We start from the raw sequence: 8,969 nt of genomic DNA, 5'->3' as shown, positions 1-8,969 counted from the left end.
TTTGAAAAGCATATTTCATTCTTTAAATGAATTGAAATAAGATTGAAAATATAATACATCCTTGACTATGGTCATTGAATGTATTATATAATAATCATATTTGAATTCAGGTGAAGAATAAAACACATTTTGGTGCTTTTATAGAGTTTAAAATGAAATTAACTCTCAATATATTCTGACTATGGCCATTGATATATATATATATATATATATATATATATATATATATATATATATATATATATATATATATATATATCGAATTAATTTTAAACTAAACTCTGATAAAAGAGGAAAATATTCAGAAAAATATGATGATTTTTTAAAAGAGATCCAGTGTGGATCCAATGTTATTTCATAAAAGATGAAAATCCTAAGTCTTGTTCACACCCTGACTATGGCCATTGTTGTAAATCATCAACTTAGGATTTAATCACCTCTTATTAGAATGGTGCACATGCCATTCGTGTTCCATTATGTGAAATTTTGAAATGGAAAAGAAAGTTAATATGAAACGAGTATTATTTACATGCTCATACATTCTAATCTAAGAGCTGGAAAGGTAAGGTTTCTCATTATCATCTAATTATTACAATCCTGAAATTGGGATTGAAATTACAATTTCTAAGCTAAGAGAGAAAATAACATTTCCTGCGAAACAAGGTTAGCATAAAAAAAACATGGAAGACAAGGGCAGGTATTACACCAAAAACCTATATATGCAAATGGGATGTCTACATGGAGAGAGTACATATATACATGTGCTTACAAAAAGAATGACAATGCCCATATGATATCTTATGTTTGCATGAGAATGAGATGAGATATCATTATACATATGAATCCGCCACCATAAATTTTAGAAAAGAATGCTCAACTACATTGCAATCCAAGTTTCAAAATATATAATTTGTGATTTTGGTATTAGTGATATATTGGCTGTAGCTAATTGGAGGAAGATGTTGTAAGTGACAGCAGGGCTGTTATAAAGGCTTGCGCACAATGGTGAAGGTGATGTATGGTGTTGGGGAAGTGGATGTTGTGGTTTGTGATGGTGAATGAATGTAAAGTGAAGAGGGTGGGTGTAACTACATATGTTGTAGTTAGTGAATGTGCAGAAGGTTACAAGAGGTATGCTATGTAATAAGTAGTAAAGTGGAGGAAGGTGTTGTAATTGACAGCAGTGAAAATGTGCTGTAAAGGGAAGAGTATAATCAGCTATGAAGGGAAAGATGTATGATGCTGTAAGCAGGTGGTAGTTAGATGGAAGATGGGGTACCGTGAGCCACAACAAGTGGCTGATGCGCAAACCATAGAGGTTGTGCACTGTGGGTGTGAGGGCTGAAGGTATATGCAAGATGAAAGGCCTACATTATTTAAAAAGAACAATGAAGTGATACTGTGTAATGGTGTTGTAGGTAAGTGAGTGTTGCAATGTTTAAGTGAAAGGGTAGGCTGGTCATTGCTAAGTGGAAGTGGCTGGAGTGATGTGAATACAGGTGCCGGTGAATAGTGCTATTTGGAGGGAAGACTGGATAAGATGTAACAGCATGTGTAATAATGGAAGTGTAGATGTGATGGGAACTTACATAACCATACATATGAGGACATTAGTTTAAAAAAAAACCTCAAATATATCATAATAGAAGCAGTTACTCGAAAGATGTACCTTCCTGGATTGTGTTTTTTTTCTCTTACTGTTGCATCATATATATCTAATTCATGTTGACACCATCCAGCTTTTTTCTTTTTAGCTTTAACTGTAAGCCATAACAACGAAGATGTTACTATAACAGGCTGATGGAATGAATTATACAAACAATCACATGGCTGGACAAAAGTAACCACGTTAGTCAATCCAAGGGGAATCACACAGAGGAAAAGCAGGCAATTGGACATATGCAATCTTGAAATAATTAATTGAGGAAGATTGGAGGAAAACCCATGAACTTCACCTGTGAATGGAGCAAATGTTACATAGACTGAAACCAATTTTTTTTTTGAACAAAACCAATGGAATCCATCTGCAATTCAAAATTTGTAATGCAAGGAAACAACAACAATAGAGATTAGAAGTTTCACAACACTGTCAAAACACATATCAAGAGCTCAGTGAAATGTTCACCTGGCGACACAAAACACAGTGACCAGCCATACATTTTCTGTGCACTCCTATCTGAATTTACCACTTCAAAGAACTATTATTGTCGCTAGTACGGGCAGCCCTGCTAATTTCTATAGATTGGTACAATTAAAATCAATGAGCTCACTTGGAATATATGGTTGAACATCAATATTCCATCACATGTACCCAATTGAATTGCCATGAAACGTGAAAACCAGTTTCCAATTACTAGCTTCCTCACCAGGTATTCTCTCTCCAAATTTTCCAAAAGCGAGGAAGATCATGAAAGATCTTTTCTTCACTAAAGAATGAGCCTGGGAACTCTGACAGTAACTACAAAAGGATCTTTCTGTGCTTATACCTTGCCATGCCAACGATCTTGAATTTTGGCCCCCTTCAGAACTTATACAGCAAAGGTTCCCATATGAAGATCGGGTCTGGCCAATAATCCTCTCTGTGTTCAGCATACAGGGCATATACAGAAGCGATAATGAAATTTTCTTATCTAATCAACAGATTTGAGCATAAGTCAACTTCTGTAAGAAGAAACGGGGCACTCCATCTCTAACCCAATCCCACATCTGTTGTTGTTTAGGTGACATAAAACAAAATTTGCAGAAAACAGAGAGCATCATGCAGAGAGATAAAGGGACGTTACACGATCTCATGAGATGTAAAAGGCTACTGTAAAACTGATGTCACATTTATAAAATGGCTATAAAAATCAGAGAGATATTGCAGTGGGGGAAGCTAGAGATCGGACTTACCATTACTCAAATGACACGTACAAAAACCTGTTGATAATCTAAAATGAATCATCACAGTACAAACATGGAATTATAAGATTTGGTTTTAAACTAACAATGGATGTCAATTCAAAGCTGGACCTGATTCTAAGAAAGCAAAAGGCATGGTAAAAGCAGATGTTAATTATAAAGTGTGGATAAAACGATAAGACTGGAAACACTGAATGAAAATGTCTGTGAAAACCAAGGATGTAGATGGGTACTGAGTTTAATTAAGCTAAGGTTGGATGAAGAGAGTATAAGAAAGCATCCAAACGTTACCATTCAGCAGATTTTGGAAAGCAAAGAATCCAATGCTAATTAAATATAGACAATGCAAGGAACAACGTAAAACAACAAATGTCAATAAAAAACTAGGGTAAACATAAGAAATAGATAGGGCAAATAAGAAATCACATATGTCAAACAATTAAGCTGGAAACAGGAAATAAAAGAATAACAGAAAAACAAATTGGGTTATCATAATAGAGCAGAAGATTGGGCATAAACGAGAAACCAGAATGAAAAGGATAGATTGATATGATGGAAACAAGACAGAGATAAAGCAATATTGAATGTAACATGATGGACAAACATATTTGGATAATATATCAAGAATCTAAAAAAAAAAAAACCCACAGATAAATGAAAGTCATATGTACATAACTTGTTGTAGCCTCCAATATAGTAAATATTGAGCTAGAGATGACATTGCTCTAGCGATATGTATCATTGAGACTACGATAGGCAGATCAATCAATGATACACGATTGCCTTTGAATGAATAGTAAAAATAAGAAGAGGGAAACTGTGAAGAACCAGAGGAGATGTAACAAGAGAGTAGAGAGAGAAAGAAATATAGAAGAAGGAAGGAAAAAAAAAAGGATTAAAATAAACTCAGATGCATGGATGGACAGAACTCAAATGATTTTAAGTGGAGATGGAGGCAGAGAAGACCATGAAATACATGTCTGAGTGGCAAAGGAAAAACGTATCATAAAGCAAAATGAAAATTAATAATGCAGTGGAATTTAAATAACAAATATGCTAATGATGTGCGATATAGGATCAAAATGCAGGGATGGTGAGTTTGCCCTGCTTAAAACGTTGGATCTGCATCAGTCGAAATGCAGTGAACGATGAGATAAGTGAAAGCAGTGAAATGGAAATCAAATAGAATTAAAATACAAATGCAGGTCATTCCAGAAATATTAACCCAAGATTATGTACAGGGTTTAAATTTAAGCATTTAATGGCTGAGGTAAAAACCAGGAAAAGATATGTTGTAAGGGAAACATTGTACTAAACTGATATTCAAGTCACTTAAACTTAAAGAGATTTTAAAAGAAAACAACAATGAATATTGGAATAAGAGATTCACAGGGTGGATCGATCCTGCTATATGCAGGTCGATCAAAACCCTTGATGCCTAAAAAAAAAAAGAAAATAAAGAGCAAAAAAAACTAAGCAGTAGGGATGTTGAAAAATAACATCCTTATAGAAAATCAAAACGAAAGGAGATAGTTGTTTACCTTGCCTTGAGAAGTCGGCCTTCTTCAGCTGTCAGGGAAGAAATTCGTGGTTTGAGTTTCAGGATTGAAACTCTCGATTGCGAGGCTTCAACTGAAGAGGGAATGGTGCTTCTTGTGAACGGATTGCTGGAGGGTTGGTTAATCCTTTCCGTTGTTTGAAGGCAAATCGGAGAAATAAGAAGGGGAAGCAGAGGATGAAGAAAATAGGATGACAGAAGAGGGTGGAGGGGTGAAACGCGGTGGTTTTCATCGACTCCTGCATGCTTCTTTTAAAAGGGGAGAAGGAAGACTCTGGAAGGTAGTCGGTTGGAGATGAGCGGAGGAGGAAAGAAATAGCCAGGCGATGTAGGAGGTTGTTGACGATCTACGACTGAAGGTCGCGGTGGTCCAGAGATGGCTTCAGGGAGAGGGCGCACCAGAGAGAGAGAGAGAGAGAGAGACCCCATCTTATGAAAACCTGAGTTAGGGTTTTTTTTTCAAAACATGTCCTTCAATTTTATCAAAATTTCCAAAACGAGGCTTTTTTATAAGATTTTTTTCAAAAAGGTGATTTTTCAAAAGGTGGTTTTAAGAGCTTTATTTTTTTGTTTTTCTGATTTCTGTATTTTTGACAAAAAGACTTTAAAACTAGGGGAAATGAGAGATTAAAAACTATTTTTAGATTTTTTTGAGAAATATTTACAAAAGAGGGGTTTTATGAGAATTCAGGCTTTTATTTTTAAAACTTTTCTCGGAAAAGGGGTTTGGATCTGATTCAGATCAAAACTGGGTCAGAGATAAGACTTTGAGTCCGAATTCTAACGAATCCAAGAAATGAATGAAATCTTTGGTTAAAAATTGATCCGATTACTTAGAAGATGGGCTCAAGGGCAAAAGGGGAAATTTTGGATTTTTTGAAAATTTGGGGTGTTCACAGGTGCTGACATTCGTGATACGTCAATCATACGCGACCAAGGTCGGTAAATGATCTGCGATAGCGACCAAGGACTCATGCATAACAGAATCGACGCTGAGTAACTGGGGTTGGGTAAGCACTAGGTTGAGACGCCAAGCTGCTTCGTCTACTGACAAACCCATAATTGATGAAAGATGACCACTCATAGAGGGCGAACCCGCAAGTGATGGATAGACCAAGTTTGGGGAACCCCTTAGCCATCGAAGTCGCCCTCCCAGATGAAAGAGGTGTTGTCCAATGCAGACAGAGCCCTGCAATACACGGCTAACAGAGGTGTACTTACAAAACTGTTGGAGACCAGGTGAAGCTGTCAGACGATGCAATTGTCTGTGATAGACGAAACCAAGGCTAAAAGGCGATCAACTAGCCTGTAGAAAAAATGTTGTCGGACCGAGACTCCAATAATAGGTGACCTGTTGGCCCGAGTAAGAAATGAAGCCTCCGAAAGATGAGACCTCTTCCATGTGAAAGGCCCAATCTCAGACCCCACATTGGTCATAGCAAACGAAATTGAGGATGCTGCAACTATAGAGAGGCCGAGAGAATCCTTAGGCGCCTTGGCTACCCCTGACGGTCTCCGATGCCCATCAACCTCGGAGTAGGGATCAACCAAATGGATCCTCAGCATTGGAACCCGAGACTCAGACCACCAGGATTCCCACGACAGCAAGCATCTTTCTGATCGAGGCAAAGATGCCTCATTACACCCGCCATTCCACTTGATAGCCCGCCCGACTCCAAACAACGAGCCTAGAAAGGATGAGACTGCATATGATGATGATGGCGGTCTCTCACCCCGAGGCTGCAAAAAGCCCCATATCGACACAAAGGCACAGATACCGCCAAGCAGCCGAGGTAGCCCGTACTCCAATGCCCCCATAGAAGAGCATAATGACGACAACGGATGAAGAAAACCCCTGCTCGCCCATGAGGACCCCACTGCGTCGGTAAAGGGCCCCACCCTAGCCACTGGATGTTGTACGACTCGATACCCGAGTGGCCAGCGCGGCCACCAAAACAAGGAGTGGCGAGATCTCGGCATAGGAATCGAGGAGAGCTCGCCTGCCTTACCTTTGGCCTTAACATCTCCTCGAAAATCGAAAAAGGCGAAAGAAGAGAAATAGTACCTCCGCCGAAAAGAAACAGACGAATTAATCGCAGGCACCCCAGAGCACGCAACCTGCACCCCCGAGCTGCAAAAATCACCGAAAGAAGAGCCCTCAGAGACGACAGCAACACAATATATATATATATATATATATATATATATATATATATATATATATATATATATATAAAGAGAGAGAGAGAGAGAGAGAGAGAGAGAGATTTGTCGCCGGAGGGCTCACAAAGATGGGAGGGGATGGGGCGATGAGCAGAGGGGGAAAATGAGGGTGTCGGGGGTATTACTCCTTGCTCGATTTTCTTTCTAAGAGTGTTCCTACCGTCCTGTTGTTCACGGCTTAACAAGCGGTGGAACTGTGACTTGCACGTTTTGCATCCACAGTTAAATTTGATTTGTGCATTGTCCCGAATGTCCCCAGTAGCATTTGTTTTTTTTTTTTTTTGAGTTTTACTTGGAAAAACTTTCCCAGGCACAGAGGCCTAACTGGCTCAGCCTGATGTGGTACGGTCTATGTCCATATCGGCATAAAACTCTGAGGGCCTACCCATCCGTGATAGCATTTTATCTTAAATAAAAGTGGTCCAACCAGAGCCAAGTTGTTATTTATGAGGAACAACTCAGCTCATAGGGATCAGTTATGTTCCTGTCCTTTATACGTGCGCGAAGTATACTCTCTCTCTCTCTCATCAATGCCTTTGACGCTTAATCCTACAACATGCGCGTACAGTCAGTCGTTTCTTGGGAATATGGGAAAGTGGACGGTGGGGTCGATCGGTTAATTAGCTGGATGAATTAACCCACCGGTTAAGATGGTCAATCCCAGCTAAGAGGGCAGCTAGCTAGCTGGGTGGTTAACTCATCTAGCAAGCAGCGCTGTCCAAATTCAAGATGCGCCACGAAACCCACACAAATAAACAAACACTTGTGCAGGTCAATACGCGGCTCGTGTATCTGTGGGACAGGATGGCAGAAGGGTGTCGTTTGCATGAGTAAAAATTAGATTTCATGTCAAAATCGTGCTTGTACCATTGTTCGAGGGCAAAACCCCTCACAGATGGAGGTCCCTGGTCTCCACGCACGCTTCAAAAGTAATCCATCCATCTTCTACCTGTAATTCGGAAATATAACGGACGTAGAGAGCAAGATGGGTGGGGGGACCGGAGAGCTATATATAGCCAGCGAGCTCATGGTATTGCTGGCATCTATCCTCACAGACCAATTTGTTTACAACCAAGGAGAAAAGGTAAGATTCAACGTCCAGAGTAACTTTAACTTAGAGCCATTGGTTCATCTTTAATCATCACATTTCTTGGAGTTACTGGCATACTTGTCATGGTAACAACCACAACAGCCACACCAATAACGATAATGACATTATAATGTATTCCTGCTGGAATTAATGACTCACAAGTGTGAACAAGTTATATTGAACCCTTGAACAGATATATAGGAACGAACGAGTCATGATTCCAAGTTTTCCAGGAGTTAACAGTTGAGAGATCATGCAATTTGTAATTTTGAACATGGGTTCTTATTGTTTCCTTTCTACCTACTTTGTACAATTATGTCTAGAGTCTAGTTGTGTCTAGAGTCTGTTTTGCTTTGGTTGAGTCTTGATGTAAAGTGTCGAGTTATTTGTATATTTCTTCAAGTCACTCATTTACTTTGATTCAGATTAAAAAATACCCTTAAGGGTCAGCCCGTAGATCTGAATTGTAACATTGGGGCAAAAATGTGAATGAATGTAAATATGAAGAGCTTTTTTTTGTTCACCCTCGTTGTGATTGCTTCCGAGTGATTGCAATTTCTCTCTCTCTCTATTCTTTTGCTTTCTTGCACTTTCAGTTATTAAAGTTTTCGATGCTGCAATCGAGCGACCGAAAGGCTTGCACGGCGATAAGGAAGGACCGTCACGCCGCATTGTCCTATTGAAGAAGTAGGCTCGTGACAAGTAGTACCAGAGTCCATTCTCGAGCTAGATAAGGGATTCAGAAGTCAGTGTCGAGAGACGCACCGACAAACCATAATTTGTGAGCAAAACATCATGACACACCATTACAACTTACGAAGCACCAAAGGAAAGACAGTTGCCGAGGAGATAGGTTCACCTCGGGGCCATGAGCAGATGACCACGACCATCAATAAACTAGTGGATGATGTGACTTCGCACGAGAAAATGATTTCACGTGCAGTTGAGTCATTTGAAGGACTGCACGATGAGGTGACGAGCCTACGAGAGCAGGTAAACATGCTGATGGGACATGTTACTTCGCTGGCTACGACAGTGATCACCTTGTAGACTGAAGTTGAGGAGCTTCAGTTGAAGAACCGTACTCTGCAGCAGATAGTTACTCTCAATGGTGATAGGCCATCAAAGATAGATGTATCGAGGCAAACTGAATTCAATGGTTCCAGGGATAGCAAGTCTATAGAAAACTTTCTGTTT

Source organism: Nuphar pumila, chromosome 4, assembly GCF_984573655.1.
Source record: "Nuphar pumila chromosome 4, dmNupPumi1.hap1.1, whole genome shotgun sequence".
NCBI classification, from domain to species: Eukaryota; Viridiplantae; Streptophyta; class Magnoliopsida; order Nymphaeales; family Nymphaeaceae; genus Nuphar; species Nuphar pumila.
The sequence above is the reverse complement of the archived record's forward strand: the minus strand, read 5'-3'. Positions refer to the sequence as shown.